Raw genomic sequence first — 22,927 nt, forward strand, 5'->3', positions numbered from 1 at the left:
AACTAATGCTCTGTTAATTATTTTCAGTCTTTTTTCTATCTGCTTCAGAGTTTCTCTGCCTTCAAAGTCACTTGTGTTTTCTTCTGTGATATTTGGTTAGTTATTTATCCCATTCAATATTATGCATTTCAGATACTGTATTTTTTCTGGGTCTTTTATTTTATCTGTATTTATTTATTTATCTGTATTTATTTTATCTGGGTCTTTTTTATGTCATCAATTTATCTTCTCATCAAGTTCATGTTTTCCTTTACTTTCTTAGAAATCAGAAGCATATATTAAATTGATGATTTAATGTTCTTATCTATTAATTCATCATATATAATTCAGCATATAACTTCGGGGTATGTTTCACAATTGGTCATTTTTAATCCTCATTGTGAGTAGTGATTTTCTGTTTCTTTGCATACCTGGTACTTTTTGACTGAATACCTGACATTGTGATTCCACATTGTTAGTAATTGGATTTTGTTGAATTCTTTTAAGTAGTATTGAACAAGTCTGGCACAGAATTGTTACTTGGGATCAATTGGATCCTTTAAAATCTTGATTTTAAGCTTTGTTCTGGTGAGTTCAGAGCTGCCTTTAGTCCATACCTATCTAGTCCTACTATTAAAACTAAATAAGAAGACTTCTCTGTCTAATAACTCTAGGATACCTTTCTGCTTTAGTTATGGGAACACAAACTATTCCTAGTCCTGTGTAAGTCTCAGGAATTGTTAATCCTTTTGCTTTTGAATGATTCCTTCCCTTCAAAGAGTTGTGTGTGTGTGTGTGTGTGTGTGTGTGTACATAGGTCAGTATTCAGCCAATGATTCAAAGTAATCCCTCTGCAGATCTCTGGAATGTGCTCTCTCTCTTTCTTGCTCCCTCCTTCTCTCCAGCTCCCTGCTTTTTGTTGGCTTGACTCATAGGGTCTAGTGGTTTTGACCTCCCTTGGTCTGAATTTCTAGTTCCTCATCTCAATGAGACTTAAGAACTCTATTTTTACCTCCTGCACCACAGGCTGGAAATTGCCTCCAGGCAGCAATCTGGAACAACTGTAAGACTTGCCTCATTTTTTTTCTCTCTTTTCTCAGATCCTAGTTCTCTGAGACTTGTTGCTCAAAAACGAAAAGTATTGTTTCGTATACTATGTCAATTTTTCTGTTGTTTAAAGCAAGAGGCGAAATCCATTCCCTGTTACTTCATCATGGCTGGAAGCAGAAACTTCTTGATCTCCCACACTGAATATTTGTGATTAAAAAAAAAAAAAACTTGGAAAAAAAAATTCAACACCTTCCAAACCATTTTCATTTATCACTTTGCTTTTTACCACCAATGAAATGTGATCATTTCATCTGCTTTTGTATAATTTAGGGCTGATATTTAATCTTTCCCACAGTGTATCTCTCTCTAAAATCAGAGGCCTGGTATAGTTTACCTCTCTTCTAGTAATCCATGAATAGGCAAGGACAACTATATAATATCGTACAAAAACCAAATTTATATACAGCATAGGCATGGTAATAAACACGAATATATACCAGGGTGTCAAAAGATGGTTTTTGTCTGTTTAGGATTGCTTTCCCTTGTTCTTAGACAATATGGTTTGGGTGTGGTTGACACAAACTTTGACTCAAGAATTGGGTATGTGGTTTAGGTTAGGCAATCAGTTGTTTTAAGGATGGGCAGGATCTCCCCAAGATCTTCCTGGAATGATTAAAAATCATTAAATTTAAATGATTAAAAATCTCTCTGCTTTGTTTCAGAGTTGCAATGATTCATTCAACTGGAGATCTTGGTGGGTATCATTGCTGCAGAGTAGAGAGAGTGAGAATGAAGGCAATATTGGAAGCAAGGAGACCAAAGAAAGTGCAAAGTACCATGACAATGTGATATGGCCTCTGAGATTAGCTGCCTAGATTCCCTCTTAGAATTCCCAAGAACCTATAATTTCCCATTTTTGTTTAAATTTGTCCCAACTAGGTTTCCATCACCCATGGGTTTAGGCAAACTTTTAACCTTGAACACCAAGATGTGGGTGAAATACAAGGAAAATGGCCAGGTGCGTGGAAGGACAGATGGAGCCTTACAGCTGCAGCCTTCTCCCACAGCCTGCAGTCACCCCCATCTGAGGGGAGGCAGCAGGCAGGAGCGAACTGACCTGAGCTTCAGGGAGTAGACCCCAGGCAAGATCCTGCCCCCATCTGTGGACTCCTGTCACTTCCAGGCAGTGCAAGCTGTACCTCTGTGGCAGCGGGAACATGGCAGAGCCAGTTCATGCTAACTTGGACACAGACCCCAATCTCCCTCTCTGTGCCCTGGTAGCACAACCTCCCATGGCCCCAATCTGCTGTGGACCAGGCTAGTGGCACTTACACATTTCACGGTGTTTCTGTTCCTCCCCTCCTGATGGAAGTTGCACTCTGTTCTTTCGGTTTCTCAGTTCTGCGCTGGGCAATGGCAGTCAGGAGTAGATGGGGGAGCCTGGGGAAGAGGGAACCCCACAGCATTTGAGTGCTGATACACTCATGAGGAACACCCTTGCCGCCTTCATCATTTCCCCTGTGGACTTGGGCGCCCCTCTCGCAGTCACCCTTTGGCAGAGGTGCAGATCACTGGCAAGATACCCCTTGGACCATTTTCAGAAAGTTCTCTGATTGACAGTGTTGCCCAGGATCTCCTGAGTCAAGAGGCCAAGTCTCAGTTCTGCTACTGATGTGTCCCCAGGGCATCCCAACAAAACTGCAACAAGAAGAAATCACCCTGCCATTCATAAAGCACTCCAGGATGTCCAAAAGAGTACAGGGTTTTACTGATGTGTCATTGCAGAACAAGGATAATGTATTTTGCAATATCAACTCCCTTTCCAGGTTGCAAAATGGGTTTGGCAAGAACCACATCACTGATAGATAAATCATGCTAAGACATGCCTTAAAAGTAGAATTTTTAAAAATAATATTATAGGCCAGGCATGGTGGTAGACATCCGTACTCCCAGTTACTCAGGAGACTGAGGCAGGAGGATTACAAATTCAAGGATAGCCTCAGCAACCTAGCGAGGCCCTAAGCAACTTAGCGAAAAACCTATTTCAAAATAAAAAATATTAAGAAAGGGCTTGGGATGATGATGCTCAGTGGTTAAGTGCCCTGCATTCAAGCCCCACTACTAATAAAAATAATAGTAATAATAATAATAGTATAATTATTGTAATGATAGCAATAATAATATTATAGGGACAATGATAAGAGTAAACTTTCACGTGACTTCCCTTCTGTGCACAGTAGGTATTATGGCCATTTCACCATTATTGAAAGTGAGATTCCTGCCAGTGAAATAATTAACCACAAAACTAGAACCTCAGAATGTATAGAAACAATGTTTCTTCAATGTCTTGGAGCCTCTAGCTATACCACCAGGCCTCCCAAACTAAGGACCGAGTCCCGAATCCCTGTCTTCGCCGCCTCTCACAGACACCTGCCAGTGGAAGCCAAAGAGGCTGCATCTCTCATGGGGATGGCCCCCCCTCCTAGGGAGCTTGCCTTCCTGCCTCTCTTTTCTAACTGTCCTCAAAGTCTTCTGTCTCTGTGAATTTCACTGCTCTGGTTACTTTCTATACTACCTGTCTGAAAGTGGGATCGTATGGTATTTGTCCTGTTTTGACTGGCTTATTTCACTCAGCCTCCATCAAGAGTCACCCATGTTGGAGCTTATGTCAGAATTTCCTTTCTGGCTGGGTGTGGTGGTGCACGCCTGTAATCCCAGCAGCTTGGGAGGCTGAGGCAGGAGGATCACGAGTTCAAAGCCAGCTTCGGCAACTTAGCGAGATCCTAAGCAACTCAGGGAGACCCTGTGTCTAAACAAAACATAAAAAGAAGGGCTGGGGATGTGGTTCAGTAGTTAAGCACCCCTGGGTTCAATCCCTGGTACCAAAAATATATATATAAAGAATTTCCTTCCTGTTTCAAGCTGCATAATATTCCACTGTGTGTCTATACAATGTTTTGCTTATCTGATCATCTGTCCATGGCCTCAAGACACTTGGACAACTTTAAGGAACAGAAAAAGCCTTCCTTATTTTGAACCCAATGCTAACCTGTGTTTGCAGGTCCCTGTTATCGCACTCCAAAATTACACAAAATAAGCCCAATCCTTTTGTCCATGTCAATCCTCCACTTCTTTAAAAACCACTTCCAGGTCACTTCTAGGACCTTTCCTTCCGTTCTATGAGATGAGGCCTGAGGGGCTACTTTGGAGGGGAGCCGTCTACTGTCCATCCATTCTTTGTCTCCTGCTGACCAGGGATCTCATTCTGTCTGCTCCAGTGGCTTTTGCCCGGAGGATCTCCCTCATCTCTGTCATCTCCTGGGGGCAGTACTGCTGGCCACACTCACCCCTTAGGACAGAGGATCAGCAGGACTCCTCGACGCCAGTCCAGCTGGCCAGCACTAACAAAGCAGAGCCGCTCCCGGGCCACGTGAAATTTTGGTGGAAGGTTTCCCAGTACACATTCCCACCTCAGCAAGTTTTCTCCAAGAACAGAGACAGGATGAAGATAGGTGAAAGAGAGATGTCAGAATGAGAAAGTAAATCGAGTCCTGAAACTGCCAGTTCCTCCGGCTGGCTCTGGGTAGAAAGGGGAGATTTCAGCAGGAGCTTCTCCCCAGAGGTGGAAGGGGCAGATCGAGTTGCCTCTCTCTGCCCCGCCCTGAGGAATGAGCCTGGAGACACAGGGGGCCTTTCTCTGCCCTGATATCTTTGAGTCAAGGCGCCGTATTGACCAAGTGGGTCAGAGAAAGGACTGCAGAACCATTGTCCGAATTGCCCAGGGAGGATGTGGCCAACATTCCTAGGTGTGTTTGCAAGTGTGGCTGAGAGAGAAGGTGCCAAGTGAGAGATGCTGGCACGGCGAGCCTGCTTTTGGAGGCCAGAAGTTCCCTCCAACAAGGAGGTACTTCAGATTGGATTCCTCCCTCCCCAGCAGCACAAGCAGCAACACCACAGCCACCATAGAGGGCCGACCCTGCACTCACAATGAGATCTCCAGGTGACTTTCACAAGGAGATACTGTTCACGACAACACAAGTCCTGTGCCTTTCCAGAACTCAGTAACCTATCAATTGGCCAACTTTCCAAACTTTAAAAGATTCTAGAAAATTAGACTCTTTTATTTATCGCTTATACACGTCTTCCAAGTGATACCCTATCCCACTGAAATCATTGAAAATTACATATGATAAATATCCATGAAGTTACTACCTCAAGGACTTACAGGCAGAAGACAAGAAACAGCATGGATTGATGGAAGAACACAACTACATTAGAAGACACACTAAGGAAGTTAACTCTGAGCTTATACAATTAAATAAGAAAGAAAAAAAGTTAGGCTGCAGACTGTTTACCCGGTGTGGTGCTGTACGTCTGTAATCTCAGTGACTCTGGAGGCTGAGGCAGGAAGATTGTAAGTTTGAGGCCAGCCTCAGCAACTTGGACCCTCAGTAACTTAGCATGACCCTGTCTTGAAAATAAAAAATAAAAAATCATGGAATGTAGCTCAGTGATAGAGCACCCCTGGGTTCAATCCCTAGTACAAAAAAAAAAAAAAAGTTAGACTGCACATGTCCCCTCTTTAATTAAAGAGAACATACAAATCCATCAGGAGATGTTGCCTTGGCAAATTTCAAATGAGGATCATTTATAAAAATAGAATTTATGTACAACTTTTTAGAAAATCATCTACTATGTATATAAGACCTATCCTTATGTGTGGGTATGCTTCTGACCGTATGGAGGTACATCTCAATCTGTCTACCATCTATAATCTCTTTTTGTGTATGTATTTCACAGACTTCTATCACAACTTCCCGCAGACTGCAAGACCTCATCTGTCGCAGTTTGTGGGAATGGCTGCCTATCATGAGAAGGAATCAAGGTCTGGTAGGAAAGATGGGGGAAAGGTAATCCCACAACTCCCAAGACCTCTGCATACTTCCCTGTCCTGCTAGGTAGCTGAGCTGATCCTACACAAGTCTGGCTGTCTTGTGATCTGAGGCCCTTGCCTCCAGAGGGGGACTGGAGGACTGGTCAGTCTTACTAAGACGAGGACCCTAAGGCCAGGATCCAGAGGCTTGAAGAAAGCTCTGTGGCACCCAGATATCCTGCCCCAGAACATTTCTGTCTAAACCCATCCCATGGGCCAAGACTGGCATATGACTGGGCGCCTGCTCAGCTCCCATTTGGGCTCCACTCCCTGCTGGCCCTGGAACCCTGCCCCAAACCACAGCTGCCTGGCTTGGGGCCTGACCATCTGCCTCCTCCTTGCCAGAATACTCTCTCTTTCTCTAGAGGGTAGAGGAACTTGTCTTTGTACCCTTCCCTCAGTTACTTGTGAGGGGTCCTGCTTCCACCCTAATGACCCAGACAGCCTCTGCCCCTATGTAACCCTCTGATTTTTTGTGGTCTCTGTTCCTCTGTCCAGAGACTCTACCTATCCCGTGTCTTCACCTCTTGGATTAAACCAGTTAGAAGTTTAGATCCAAGTCCACCAAACTCCTGAATGGTCATGATGTAGACTCCAAGTTGTCCTCCTTTTAGCCAGCCTTTCCTCACTGAAAAGGTGGTCAAAGTAGATGGAAGTGTCGTCTTTCCCAGGTGGTCCAGGCCCCCTAACAATGGAGGGCACACTGCTCCTTCACCCCACAAGCAGAGTCAGGAGGAACTCAAAGAGCCCAAAGTTACCACACAGCTTCTGAAGGCACAGAGTGTTCTGCTTCTCCTAGCCATGTTGCTGTACAGAAGCAGAATAAACGTCCCGTGGCCAACCCCTTAGAGAGAAAGACAGGGGGGATGTCTCCTTCAGTCCTACCCTTTAAGGTGGGGAGCACCTGAGAAGGAGTTGAAATATTTTCTGAACCTCAGGGCTTGCCAGAAGAGGAGAATACTTTGGAATCAACTCCTGGACAAATCCAAGGTTGCGAGTAGATAAAATGGTGGGGTTGTATCAGTTGATTGTGTCCCACAGAAACAGCTTCCCCTAGCAATGGGCACGGCTAACCAGAAGTACCCACATGTGATCTTTGAGAGGTTGACACTGCCAAGCCCAGGTTGTGGGGTATGTGCTTCCTGAGGCTGAGGGGTCAGCAGAGGGTGCCACCAAGCCACCAAGACGGCCACAGCTGATGACTGGCAGCCTAGCCCTATCTGTTCGAAAGAAAGCCATGTCTGTAACTGAGTATGGGAAGCAGTTCTGCAGTGGATGGTCCATAGCAGGCTGGAAGATACCGCATGAAGTGGTCCAGGACTCCTCTGAAGTGGAAGCGTACCCCTCTGTAGTGCCATGCCTCTGGGAGGGACTTTGAGAAGCCGTGACCCTGTGGAGGGAAGTGTTTTCTCTGGGTTCCCTTCTTTTCCATCTGATTCTGCCTTCCAGGAAAATGTTCCTGTGGGGAGCAGAGGGACAGGAACTTGAGGGTGGGCCAGCAGAGGCCGACAAGGCGTGAGAATAAAATATTGTGGGGTCACAGCAGTTTTGCTCTTCAAAGCGCCCAGACCCCATTAGCTGGGGTCTCTCTTTTGTAACTTTAGTTACAAGTGCACGGGTATTTATTTTCAGGTAGTGATCAAAAAGTAGATAAAATTCATAAATAGCAAGCCACATAGCTTCAGCAACCTTCAAATAGAGCAGTAACAGAATGCAATTACATAAAGAAGTACATCTGATGTTAGATGTGCCAAAAAGCTAAACAAAATAGAAAGAAAATCTATCATTCAAGCCGAGTAAAACGGGGAGTGATCATGGACAACTGAGTTCTTTTCTTAATGCACTGAAGTCCTAACCTGCAGTTTGGCCGAGTGCTTTAAGTTGGGAAAACACCCAAACCAGCCTCTCCTGTACCTTCTTCTCCAGCTCTGCAAAAGCTCAGGCACAGACTGGAGTGCTGAGGTTTCTGCTGTGAAGAGGCGGCTGTGTGGCAGGCGCTGCTGGACCAAGAGCTACAGACGGCTGGTGGTTGCGGCCTGCACTGTGGCTTAGAGGCCTGCTGCCGAGAAGCCACAGAGACAGGCTTGGACATGTGGACAGTGGTCACAGGAGAGATGTCCACTGTGAAGGAGGAAAGGGGACAAGGTAGTTATTAAATAGCAAGAATAGTTTTAAAGCAAACTTTTCTGTTATAGTCCACTCATGCTACTGTTAAAAAATGCCAAACACCGGGTGGCTTGTAAGCAATAGAAACTTACTTCTCACAGTTCTGGAGGCTAGAAGTCCCCGATCGAGGTGCCAGTAGATTTGGTGTCTGGTGAGGGCTTGCTTCCTGGCTCATGAACTGCCCTTTCAAGTTATGCTCTCACATGGTGGAAGGGGCCAGCTGGCTTTCTGGGGTCTCTTTTATAATAACTGTAATCCTATTCATCACCTCTCAAAGGCCTCACTCACTGGCAGGGGATGTAGCTTGGTGGTAAAGCACTTGCCTAACTCGTGCAGGGTCCTAAGTTTGATAGCCACACCACCAAAATATAAGGGAAAAAAATTATACCCCAAGGGTCCCACCTCTCAGGACCATCACCTTAAAGGTTAGGACTCCAACGTATGGATTTGGAGGGCCCATAACCATTCTATCCACTGCTCTAGAAAAGATAGCTGCCTTAATTGTAGTTTTTAAAAGTCTGTATTCATTTTCAAATCATTCTAACACGCATTGGGAGAACCATTCCCTAAGAAGACTGAAATATTACCTGTGCGTGGGAATTGGGAAAACAAGTGTTTTATTCAGCTTTTTTGCTGCTGTGACTAAAAGACCTGATTGGAACAATTTTAGAGGAGGAAAAATTTATTTGGGGCTCATGGTTTCAGAGGTCTCAATCCATAGACGGCAGGCTCCTTTCCTTGGGGCTCAAGGTGAGGCAGAACACAATGGTGGAAGAGTGTGGTGGAGGGAAGCAGCTCACATGATGATCAGAAAGCAGGAGAGAGAGAGAGACAGAGAGACTCCACTTGCCAGATACAAAATATATACCCCAAAGGCACGCCCCCTATGTCTCACCTCCTCCAGCCACACCCTACCCGCCTTTAGTTACCACTCAGCTTATCCCATAACGATATTAATTCACTGATTGGGTTAAGGCTCTCATAACCTAATCATTTCTCCTCTAAACCTTCTTACAATGTCACACATGAGCTTTTGGGGGACACCTCACATCCAAACCACAACAACAAGCGAAGGCCCATTAGCTCTACTGGTCTTCAAGGTGTGGCCCATGAACCTCCTTCCTTACATCTCTCAACTCACAGACTTCCAGACCCACTGAGTCAGAATCTCCTAGGGCAGGGCCCATGGATTTGTATTTTCAAGCTTGTAAATATACTAATTTGGAAAACCATTAACGCATAGGGTAGAGGACCACATTGTTAACCATTGAGCGGGCACTGGAATGCACCTTGAATTTGGAATCCAAATGCTTGGGTTAAAATTGCGCTACTTGGCCTCGAGCAATTCACTTGATTTCCAATGGCTTCAGATTTTCCCATTTACAAAATGGAAATTCCACCCAGAGTTGTAAACATTAATTGGCGAAGAACTTAAATGCGTTTACACTGTAAACTCCAAAGGGTTCTATAAATGTCTATTACCATCGTTATCACCAACCCTCATGGTATCAGAGGTTCCCATTCAAGTGTCAGCACCTGGCTTAAGTAGCTGTCATCTCTTGTCTGTGCCAGATAATAACCTTCCTGAAGTCCCCCCCCCCGGCCCCCGCCTTTCTTAACGTTTCACACTCTGCTGCTGATCCATCTGCCTTGCTTAAGCCCTCCAAGACCTTCCTGTTGCCCTTGGAAGACAGCCCAAAATCCTCCATAAAACTCGCTCTTATCATGACCAAAACCTGATGGATAGAGAGAAGGTAGAATTGATAGGCAAATGATGTTGAATGTCATTGCTGCTCAGTAAAAATATAGCATTTGGGAGCCCCAGGCAGCCAAGCCACAGGGCAGAGGATGGGACCCTAGCAGCAAGCAGTGGAGGTAAGGCAGGGTTATAGACAAGGCCCTGATCTCATAGGCCCGTATGCAGCCCATTGAGGAAGGAGAAAGACACAATATCAAAAATGTAGATGTTGGACTGTGTGACCCCAAAGCATTACTCTCATCATAGTGTTTATAGGAACATAATTAAATATAATTTAAAAAGCTAAAAAGTACATATAGTCTTTAGTATACAAAGACACTTGCTGATAGATATTTTGATTAATGGAAGCATTTTTCATTTAAAACAACATAGCCTTTTATTTCACAAAAGTTTTATATCCACAGAAAAAGTTGTAAAGATACACAGAGAGTTCTCTTCCGCTCCTCACCTGGTTTCCCCCGAGCTGTCAATCTTACATTAGCACATACATCAATCAAAAGCAAGATGCCAGGGTGGGTACCATATTGTCAACTGAGCTTCTGTCTTCATTTGGGTTTCACCAGTCCCTTTCGCTGAGATCAGGGTCTAAACCAGGAGCCCACACTGCATTTGGTCCTCTCATCTCCTTTGTCACCTCTGGTCTGTGCTGTTCCTCAGACTTTCCTTGTTTGATGGCCTTGCTGGTTGGGGGGCCCTGAGCAGGTGCCATGTGGAAAGAGCTCAGTGGGATTGTGCCAGGCTTTCTCAAGACTGGGTGGGACAGTGGTCAGGGAGGCAGACCGCAGAGGTGAAGGGCGACTTTCCTCACCCACGTGGAGGCGCCAGCCAGTCACATCCCTTTCCACTGTCGATGTTGACCTGATCACCTGCCCAGGTGGGAGTGGCCAGATTGCTCCATGATAAGGTCACTTTTGTCCCTTTTCCATGTGGTACTCTTTGGAAGCAAGTCCCTAAGTATGCTCACCAAGTGTGTGGGTGCAGGTGAGGGGTTTGAAACTACCCTCCTGGAGAGGAGGAGAGACCCCCAAAGTGACTTGGAATTCTTCTGTAGGGAAGCCCCATGTCCTGCTCCAGGTATGCTCTTTAGCTTCGTGATGGGCACGATCCTCTTTCCAGGGGGTGCATTAACCAGACGCCTGACACCCCCATTCCAGTTTTCCTGCCCTCCGCCGTATGCATCATCAGCATCCGAACACGCACCTCGCTGTACTTCTCAATTCTCTCACGGATCCCAATAACCTACTCAGGACCTCAAAGAATGTGAGTTGAAACACTGAATGAGTTTAACCCAGATTTTTTTTTTCTTCCTGTACTGGGGATTGAACCCGAGAGTGCTCTATTACTGAGCTGCATCCCTAGCCCCTTTTGTATTTTATTTTGAGATAGAGTGTCACTAAATTGCCTTGAAATTATGATCCTCCTGCTTCAGCCTCCCAAGCTGCTGGGATTATAGGCTTGGGCTGCCATGTCTGGCTTAGTCCAGAACCTTCTGCTCTCCAGCTATCCTAGCAACTCTGTTTGCATGGCCCATATTCAAAACATCCAGAACACAACTCATCACCTCCAGTTCTTCTCCATTCTCTGAATACGTTCTCTGTGTGGAATTTCCTTTCTCCGTGCGTTCCATCATCCCCCTGTCACATAAGTCACTTCCCTTTATTTATCATAGTCAACTTCAACTCCCCAGCATCTCAACTCCATCTACTTGTCTCCATTTTGACCCTAGTCTTAGAGGTGATAAAAAAGAAAGTCCCTGGAAGTAGATTTCCTGGGTTGAAACATTACTCCCTATTACCTGTGGGACCTAGGGCAAGTAATGTAAATATTTCTCCACCTCTTAGTTTATACCATTTAGGACTGGGGGGCAGGGGGCTGCAAGTAAATAAAAACCCCCAACTCAAACTGGTTTTAAAAAAGAAAAAAGGAAATTTGGGGTTCATCTAAGTAAGTCAGAAGTGTCCAGCTAGATCGAGGAGAACATTGTGATACTTCCTCTCTATCTTGCGTGGCTGATAGATTCTGTATTGGGGTTTCAGTCTCAGACAGGCTCTTTCTTCATGGTGGCAATATGGCTGCCAGAGTAATAGTATCACATCCTGTCTTCTCAAGAACTCCAGCAGAAAGAGAACCCTTTCCTTCCTTCCTTCCTTCCTTCCTCCCTCCCTCTTTTCTTTCTTTCTTTCTTTCTTTCTTTCTTTTTCTTTCTTTATTTCTTTCTTCTTTCTCTCTCTCTCTCTCTCTTTTTTTTTTTTGGAAATAAAGCAAACAAACTCAGGATTGTTTGGAGTTGATCAGACAGGGTCTATCACATGGCCCTCCGACCTGGAGACAGAATCTCATGCAACTACATGGAACAGATGTAAGACAGGGAGGTTATCAATGAAGACTGGAGGGTCATTTCCAGGAAAAAAGTGAGACATTAGTCCTGCAGAAGTACAATCTGCGTTCAGGTTCATCCACATAATGGCTTCCCTGTATCCTGTCTGGTTGTCCTTCAGCCAATTGTTCATGTCAGTGCTGGAAAGAGCTTTCTAAAACGCAAGTTAATTTTCATAAGACACAAGCCTCCCACGAGAGTGACCAACTCTTGCTCATCGTCAGGTCCTAAGCTCAACCAGGGCCTGGCGCAGGCAGGTGCTTGGGAAGCCTGTGGGATGAATGACCTCATCTGAGCCTGATAAGCACGGGGAAGTGCCAGGGCACATGTGCTGACTCATGTCACATGTGGCCAAACGAGCCAGGAGAACGCAGGCACAAGGTGGGACTCCTGGAATCACAAAAGCAGGCCACGCAGCATGGGATAAAGATGCACGGGGACAATGACAGGGGGTCCGACTGAGCCAGGAGGAGGCTGCCTAGGCAAAGTCCAGTTCCCAGCAAGGAAGAGGCCGACCACCCTGGAAGACAGGGGTATAAAGGAACCAGGACATGGTTCACATTCCAGCAGAGAAAGCAGATCCACAGATAACCCAATAATGTGACACGCGCATGCTGTCCCCAGGGCCCTTGCCCATGCTGGCCCTGTACATGAATGCCATTTACGTCATCAGTCCCCTTGTATCCTTCAGGTCCTGGCACTAATGTCACCCCCTTGGAGAGGTGACTTGGTCTTGCTATTTAAAGCACCACTCACTACATCATTACTGGGCTGTTTCTTTGTAGGGTTTACACTGTCTGAAATGATCCTGTTTACTTATCTATTGTCTCTCTTCTCCCATTGTCTGTTCATTCAGTATTTTTAAAACCCATGAATTAGTAACCGGAATGTCTCTTCTGTCTTGAGGCTGGTAAATACGTAACATGTTTTAAATGCATCTCGCACAACATCTGGCACATAGCAGATCCTACGTATCTAAAAGGTAGTTATATACACAATGGAATATTACTCAGCCATAAAGAAGAATGAAATTGTGGCATTTACCAGTAAATGGATAGAACTGGAGACTAATAGAAGTTCATTGGATTAGACAAAGGAGAACGAAGGGAAGAGTGGGGAATGGGAATAGGAAAGAATTGGACATAACTTTATGTTTGTATATGAATACACCACCAGTGAAACTCCACATCACATACAACCACAAGAATGGGATTCTAATTAGAATGAAGCTATACCCCATGTAAGTACAATATGTGAAAATACACTCTACTGCCAAATATATCTAAAAAGAACAAATAAAAAAATAAAAATTAAGAAGATTTAAAAGGTAGCTATATCATGACTATTATTAATTGATGTCTTCAAATACTGAAAGCTCTGAGTTCAATCTCCTCAAAGGCATGGCCCGAGCCCATCAGGAGGCGCTGAGGGGAGACCGATGGAGAGAGGGAGGAGGGCTCTGGACCACAGCTCTACTGGCCTAGGTGGACAGCCTGGGGCTAGAGGAAAGTTCAGGAAGGTACAGAGCAGGGGACTTTGGGACTGGGACTTCCATGGAACGTTGGGAGTTGGGTTTTGGGGACCAAGATGTGGAGTGAAAAAGTTCAAATCTACATCTTACTATTAACTGAATACAGTAAGGTTTAGTTGAGTGCAACTTCAAAATTCCAGGCACCACCTACTGAGCATTTACTATGTCTTGGTCAGGAGTTGAGTCAGATACAGCTCAGGCTCCTTAGGAGACACATTTTCTTGGGATAGAGAAGGGGGGTCATAGTATCTATAACATCATGATGTGCCTGATAGTGACGCCTAGTGAAGGATGCCTTGGTAAGGAGAGAGCAGCTGGCAAAAAAGGGGAAGCAGGTTGGGTGTGGTGGCACAAGCCTGTAATCCCAGCAACTGTGGAGGCTGAGGCAGGAGGATCTCAAGTTTGAGACTCAGCCACAACAATTTATTGAGGCCTGTCTCAAGATAAAAAAATGAAAGGATGTAGCTTAGTGGTAAAGCACCCCTGGGTTCAATACCCAGTACAAAAGAACAAAAGAAAACTCAGGGAGGAAGGGAGACAAGAAACTGAAACCATGTTAGTGATTAAAAACACAATATTCAGGGGAAATACCTATTGCTTGGTTTTGTTTCATTTTGTTGGGTGTTTTCCTTCAGCTGAAATTATGTCCAGCTCAGTGTTACTTTTCACTGGCAATAATATGGCTAGAAAAGATCATTAAACCAAGATAGACTGTGTATCTGAGCTCGGCGTAGCTAACAATAATTGGTTTTTGTCTTTTCAGAAACAAAATAAGCAGTAATTCAAGAACTCGGCATGAACGGGGAGGCATGTGACTTGCCAGAGCTGAGCCACCTCCACCCAGGGAGCTGGGCCACGCACGTGGTGTCCTGTTCCCCTTCACCAGGGAAAAACACAAGGACACGAGACCTCTCACCTCCCCTGACAGCCCTCCGAGTTTTGGCCTCTGCAAAGGAATGGTCGATTAAAAGCGACATCTTCTCATCCTGAGGAAATAGTCTCCGATGGGATTTTTCTCAGGACCTTCAACTTAAAAGAGTTGAATTTTCTTTTTTTTTAACCACATACTGGCCATGTTGCCATCCATTTTGAAAATCTGCACTTTATTAAATTAGGTGTACCAGTCAAATCTTCAATTAACAAAAGAAAAAAAATTGCCTTATAAGAGAGATGATAGACATGTGGATAGATGATAGATAGACAGATATACCTAGATAATGCTGCAGCTTCAGCTGTACAGATCCCACACCTTTAATGGTGCGTCTGCCTTTAGGATCCTGAGGGTCGGAGGCTGAAGCTAAGGGGGGATATGTTACCAAGAAAGAAAACAAAAGAACAGAACGTGGGGACACTTTAATAGACAAACTAATCTATCAAGCATAAAGTGGTCATCAAGCACTTACCAGATGTTCCAGACCATTCCGAGTTTACCCAAGTGCAGTACAGGCTGTCTCCAGCTTTACACAGAAGGTGTGTGCTCAAGTTCATTTTTATTTTATTTTTTTAAACTCGGAACAAATTTCTTGTAGGCATAAGTCTTTGTATCCTATATGAGGTGTTTAATAGACTTTTGTGGACTGTCCCAGGGCGTAGCCAGCGTTTATTGTTCCTATGGAATGTGTTATTACCCATGGTTCCCTTTACAGTGCAGTCACTAGGACCCACCTGCTCCTTTTCTACCACAGAAAGAATGGAAGGGCCAAGCGGGGAGAGCAGGGTTCTCACCTGGCCTCCGGGCTCTCAGGTTATCTCTGAAGTCAGCACTTCAGTTGCTCAGTCACTTGGCCAGTCCTTAAGGAAAGAATCTGGCCCTCTTTGAGTTTGGACCCTCACTGAACTATGGGTCTGGGCAGCAGTCTCTCTTGGTTGTGGTTACCTTGGGGGGTTTTCTGGATTCCTCTCTTGGATCCATTTCTTCTCGGAAGAGTGGCGCAAGAGCTCCACAGGCTGGTCGTGTTCATAACAAGAGATGATCCCAGGCCATCAGAGGACAAGAAAATCTTGGCTGGGTCAGTGGTCTGGCCAAGGCAGCTTTCCCAGGGTTCCCTGGGGACAAGGCAGCCTGGGTCTAGGAGCTGCAGCTCCTCACATCCAGCCAGGGACTCATGGCTCCCTTCAGCTTGAGAACAAAAGACGTGGTTCAACCAAGAGACCCGTGTGCCCAGCTTTACCAATAAGCATAAAGGTCTTCCCGGTCAGCATCCAAAATCCAGGGGCAATTTCAGGAATGAAGCCACCTGTCACTCCTGTCTTCAGCGAGCATTGTCCTCCTCTGTTTTTGAAGGACCCGGGTGAGAATGTGCTGAAAGACTGGGCCGGCCTTGTCTTGTTGGAGTCACACGTCTCCAACTGCCCCGCCATAAATGGGACTGAACCAATCCATTGCAGAGGTTGACTTTGTCTGACCAAGGAGCTCCAGGGAGAGTTCTGATTTCAGAGCTGTGAGTAGGGGACAGGCCTCGGCCACATAGGAATCAAGAACTTTATTTAGTTTCACAAAGTACACCCAAGGTCCTGAAGTAGAGTCAGGATAACTGCCTCTAAGTACAGTGGTCTGCTGGGGTTGGGCTGGGGTTTGAGTGTGTCCTCCAAGCGTTCATGGGTCAGAAGGTTTGATCTTCAGGGTGGTGATATGGAGGTGGTAGAAACTTATAGAGGTGGGACTTAGTGTAAGGTGATTAGGTCATTGGGAGAATTATCCTCAGAAGAGAGTAGTATAGTTTTTGTGGGACTCCCGTTGGTTCCCCTGAGAGGGAATTGTTATAAAAGAGTAAGAGTGGTCCCTTCCCATTTGCTGGCTTCCTGACTCACACGTGATGTCTCTCTCTTACACACATTCCTGCCACGACGCTGTCCGCCATGATACTGTCCACCATGATGTGAGAGAGACAGAGTGCCTTCAACGAAGGCCAAACCAAGGGGCTGTCCAGTCTTGCACTTTCAACCTCCAAATGGAGCTTGGTGAACTTCTTTTCTTTATACATTGTATAGTCTCAGATATTTTGTTATAGGGATAAGAAAAAAACGAATACAGGTCTATAAATGAAATTGCTTTCATCATTCCCAAATATAGAAGTTAAACAAGAATTGACCGAGTAGGTGCCGAGGAAAACTAACAGAGAAAGAAATGCTGGTTCTGCTCAGGGTAGGGGAGGACAATGGTCAGGAGATTACATTTGATGTTATATTCAGAGTATGAAACAATCTCAAATGCAGAGTCTCAGGGAGTCAAGGGAGGTGGGATCTGGGACGAATCCAGAAATTCAAATGACACAATTCTGGATGTGTCCTTTCTCATTTCCTGCTTCCCTTTGTGTAAACAGTTAGTTCATAGTCCATTTCAATAGTTCAGCCTCTGTGGTGATAAGATGGCGCTAGCATGACAGACTCACTTCCTAACTTCCTTACGAGCTGTACTGCAAAGAGAGTCCCTACCGAGTAAATCCTAGAGTCAAGTTTTTATTTGCCTGATATCTCAGAATCATTCCTGAACCAGTCACTGGGCCCAGAGGAATGGGGTTCTCTGGTTGGCCATCTTTACATCACACTGGGCAAGGCCCATCCAATTACGTGGATTGGAAAGAGATGGTTCTCTTTGGAAGATCAATGTACATTATCAGGAGGGGATGTGAATGGCGGATAGGCAAAAGCAAAAGAGGACTCAGGGAGGGGTTCATTAGTATTCAGCCAGGCAAGGTCTCCCTGGCCTGGTTTCAGGCAAGGCTAGGCCAAATACCATCCATGTTTGGGCATCTTTAGTGCAAACAGGGACTAATAGTCATGGTGTGGCAAAAGGTAAGAGAAAGTCTGATAAGGTCTCATAAGCACTTTTACCAAATGCTTTTCTCAAAGATTATGTTATTAAATAATATTTCATTAAATGAGCTGCTTAATAAGAAAAATATTACGTTTTTCATTATAGGGATGCCAAAATTGAGGCTCTGAATCAGGCTTAAGCAAATGTCCCTTTGGTGGGGTTGGGGCATAAATCTCATCTCCAAACTCATTGTTTATTTTGCTTCGGCACAATTAAGCTTGAGAAAAAATATGTTTCTGAATGTTGCAGAAAGTTTGGACTTTTTCTCCATGAAGTGATAGCTGGGGTCATCTATGGGATAATGCCTTAAGAAAATAGGTCAGGGATGATCTTGCTGGTCAAGACAACAACATGGATGTGTATTTTTATGATGTGAAGCCTGTGTTCAAAATCTGATAGAAATAATGACTGTGTTTTATGAGCTCTTAACTGTTAACCCTTTTTATATCTATGTTATCTATGTGCAATTGTGCATTACATCAAGTGCTCATTTGGTAAAAAGAAAAAAAAACAGGGAAAATTCCATCACAAAATTATTGAGAGGAAAAAAATGAGCAATTCTAAAAATGTGACTTTGGGGGACATGGGAATTTTAAATAGTCATCTAGAAAATAATTTAAACTACTGATCAAAGCAGTTGGTAGGTGATGCTTTTGTATTGGTAATGCAATATCAAATAAAAATTTATTTATTTAAATAAATTTTATCAAATAAAAATATATTTATTTAAAATGCATCAGATTTTCTTTGGATTGTTGAGGTGGCTATATTGCTACACTCATACCTTCAGACAAGTGACTGGAATACTTTCCATCCCTGGAGAAGAGAGATTGCAGTTGATACATGGGGAGGAGAGCTTCCTGAGGGAGCCCAGCCTGTCTGTCCCCCATCAAGGCCGTCACAAAGAACAGACCTGGAATCATAGATGGTTCTATGGTTCTCTTTTACGACCCATCCCAGTTCCCCACCACTGAGCACACCTGTTAACCAGGGAGTGGTTTATTCTTCTGTGTCAACTCCAACAATGCAGGTACTCCAAGTGAGCTCTCCTACTTTTCTTAGAGTCATGAGGACATGACATTGCACTTGCAATTCTGCAGCTATACTGAAAATTTTATAGTCTAGTGTAACCCAGCAAGTACTCAAGTTTAATGAATATTACCACATTTAAAAAGCTGCTCAAGGTAAGAATAATACTTAAATTACCAAATGAGTCATTGACAATATAACTGCAGGTTGAATCCTTGTTACTGAATATGTTCATTTTTCTTCTTTGGACTTAAACCCCTGCTGAACAAGGGACTTGAGGTGGTAGAACTTTCTAGAATAGAGTTCTTCATTGTGTCATTTTACAGGATTCAAATTAGATTCTTCTTGAGGCAAACTGTTCACTTGGGCACCTTAAAGCGCCTCAGGGGCTCTGTCTATCTGCAATACTTCTGCTCTGAATTCTGCACTCAGAGTAGATATTTTAAGTGGCTGTGCCTTTTTTAATGATATAAATGCCATCCTTCTTCCTTTCTAGAGTAAGATCTTCAGCTTGGTGAAGATGATCTCTGATTTCCTTTTTGGTAGAGAACATTTCCTCATGATAATTGCCACCCTTGGGCTACGCTTTTTGCCAAGTTGAGACTTTAAATGTAATTGGGGTAGGCTCTTATTATGTCATCTAACTTTTTAGGGTTTGAAAAAAAACCATGAAACCTCCTTTCCAATCTCCCCTCAAAACAAAGCAAAAAAGCAAAAGAAAAACAAAACATTCTTGTTTGCTCTCTGACCCCTGAAATGCCAGCCTTTGTTTAAACCATGATAAGTAGCTTTCAGCATAACTGCCAACCTGGATTGGTAATGACGATGGTTCCAAAATCAAATCCGGGCTTAGCAGGAAAAAGTGATTTGGGGAGGACATTGAACGCCGCTATCTCACAAGTCCCAGGATGAAAAAATCTTCTGAGCTCCTGACAGCCTCTTGCCCCTTTGCAGGACTGAAATTCAAAACGGAGATCAAACTTGAAAAGAAAGGGAACCAACAGGAGACACAGACTCCAGGGAGGAAGAGTTATGAGCGGGGGTGGGAGGAGGTCAGAGACCTTCACCGTTGTGGCTGGCTATAATAAAATAGGACAATATGTTATCCTAATAGAATTGTTAAAGAGTACTTCAAGGCTGGATTTGAGGTCACTGCAGGACAATGACAGTCCATTCTTGCTGGCCCCAGCATTTATAATAACACTTGCAATACAGTGAGAGTTCAACAAATGTTATTTTTAACAAATGAATATTTGTTTGGTATGCAATTAAGAAAAAAACTATTTTCATTGGTAAGACGCGATTCCCCTGGCCAATAATTGTAAGAATGGACATGTTTGGATCAAAGGTGGGGAGAAGTGAATACTGGCTCTGCAAAAATGAGGATGGAATTCCCAAGCAACCTTCCCGGGGTTGAAGAAGCTGGAGCAGTCCAGATAGCCTCATGGGTGATGGGTGAAAACAGTAGAACTGGAGCCCATTTTGGAATACTTATTCATTGCACTTAACATTCAACACATAATTGTGCCTCTTGCAGAACACCTTTGTCACACCAAGATGTGCACCTCCATCATTCCTTCATTACCTCCTTATAATCACATTTTTCAATTAACAAAGATATCATCTATACCAGGAAACTAAGGTTCAGAGAGCCTCTGAATGCAAACTCAGTGTTCTTCCTGATATACATGTAATGAAATTCTAGAAACATTGTCAGAATGCATACTCCTAACCTACCTAGACTTCTGTAACTCTCAGAAGAGCAATAATGCTGAGTATATTGAATAGAAAGATACTTAAGTGGGCCAGGTGTGGTGATGCACACCTGTAATACCAGCAGCTCTGGAAGCTGAGGCAGGAGGATTGCAAGTTCAAAGCCAGCCTCAGCAACAGCAAGGCACTAAGCAGCTCAGTGAGACCCTGTGTCTAAATAAAATACAAAACAGGGCTGGGGATGTGGCTCAGTGGTTGAGTGCCCCTGAGTTCAATCCCCAGTATCCCTGCCCAAAAAAGAAAGAATTTAGGGGAGTGGACTCTTCCAGGTCCTTCAGCTAAGGGGTCTTGTAGAAGGACAGTGGGGATTTCAAACTGTCTGGGTGCTTTGCCTTCTTCTCTATGCTATTGCTTCTCTCTACCCAGAGCACGGTTGTTCCATGGTAACATTTTGAATTCCTTTTCATTTTAGAAGTATTGTGCAGTTTTCATTAGAGATTATGGTATAATTTATCAGGGCCAGAATTTTGTATCCACCTTCCTCACATTGACTACGTGGTCCTACGTATTAATGAAAGACTCTGGGAAGTCGTAAATAGATTCTAGGGTACTCTGTGGTGCTGAGATGTGGAGATATACATAAGGACTTCTCTAGATTACAGGTGTGTACCATATATCATATGATACCAAGAGCCAACACGGAGGAGATAAAGTCACTGGTAAGCGCCCAAAGATAAAATATAACTGATTGTGAATGTAACACCCGGAGATTTTCTCTTTTTTCTTTAGATCAGAGATCAGCAAATTCTTCCTTAAAGGGCCAGATACCAGCTTTGCAAGTGATGAATCCCTCAATGTATCACTTAAAATTCCACTTTAGCAGAATTTTACTTGGACAATACATAAATGAGTAGATCTTGCTGGATTTGACATATAAGCCACAGTTTGGTGACTCCTGCTCTAGATGATGATCATACTAAACAAAATTTCAAGTGTTATACACCAGGTGCATTATTTTACTTCATCTTCATGAAGTGGGGTGCTGTTCATCTTCTGTGAAGTGGGTATAATTATTTTTATTCTCAATTTACATGTGCATCTTTGTCTAGTTGACGTGACTATAGCAAAATACCTGAGGCTGGATGCTTTGTAAAGAAGAGGTCTATTTGGTTTACAGTTATGGTGACTGAAAAGTTCAAAGAGCAGTGCTCTGGCATCTGGCAATGGAGCCCCTGGGTTGTGTGGCAACATGATTTTAAAAAGCAGAAAGGGAAATGACTGCATGCAGAAAGAATACCAGGCAGGTGACAGAATGAGAGTAGGAGGGGCCAGAGTCTTATAAAGAGCCCACTCTCCTGAGCACTCATACACTCCTATGAGAACTGCATGAATCCTTTCCCTAGGACTGCGCTCCTGTGACCTAATTACCTTCCACTGGGCCTCATTTCTTAATGACCAACTGCCTCTCAACATTACCTTATTGGGGACCAATCCTCTAGCACACAAACCTTTAAAGGACAAACAACGTCCAGACCCTACTAGTATGTAAAATGTGAGTCTTTCATAGATTAAAGTAGACTGCTTTCTATCACATGGCTAGAAATCAACGTAGCCAGGACTTGACCCTGGAATGGCCTTAGGGAGAAGAGTTGATGTGTAAGGGGAAGAGCGAAACTGAGAGGGAGTTGGGAATGATGTTGAAAGAGGGAAAGAGAATTAACCTGCTAACCTTTGGTCAGTGTTGGCTTTTCCGAGTTGGACTTGAGGTGGACGATCACCTGCCTTGAGACTGGGGCATGCCATTGTCAATCAGGCCTACTTCACATTCGGCACACAGGTGAACTGGTCAGATGGTCCTATCCCTGAACTGCTGTCATCTTGCTACCTAGAGAGGTCATGGCTATGGGGAAAGTGAGTAGTGGCATCCAGTATTTCATAACTGAGTGGGGCTTTCCAGACTTTCATTTGATTCTCTAGGTGTCCGATCTCTGAGCTTTGTCTCCTTGTCTCTCTACTTGAGAAGGTCTTCTTCAAATCACCCTCATTCAAGTCTTGTTCGAATGTTTCTACTTCCGCCGTGGTTTCAATAATTGTCCCCCAAAGGCCCATGTATTAAAAGCCTGGTCCCTGGGTGGTATTACTGAGAAGTAGTGGAAATTTTAGGAGGTGGAATCTGGTGGGAGGTCCTTTGGTCACTGAGGATATGCTCTTGAAGGGGATTTTGGGACCCCCATCTCTTCCTCCTCTTCTATTCTTCCTGACCCTGAGGTGAGTAGTTTGCTTGACTATGTACTCCCCACCATTGTTATCAGAGGCCCAAAGCAATAGATCTGCCCAACCTCAGGCTGGAACCTCTAATACTGTGATGGGCTGACAGATCTGGCTCCACGAGAGTGTTAAAGGCCAGACTCTAAGGGAAATGGCTGGACAGACTCCATTTGCTCTGAGACTCCAAGTTATGTAGGAAATAAGTTTCTCCAATGGAAACACCCCACCTCTGTGCCCATCATCGGTTGCTTAGCATGACATGTTTAGCAATACAAAATGACAATTCTTATGTAATGAAAAATTGC

This window comes from Sciurus vulgaris (genome assembly GCF_902686455.1).
Source record: "Sciurus vulgaris genome assembly, chromosome: 4".
NCBI lineage: Eukaryota > Metazoa > Chordata > Mammalia > Rodentia > Sciuridae > Sciurus > Sciurus vulgaris.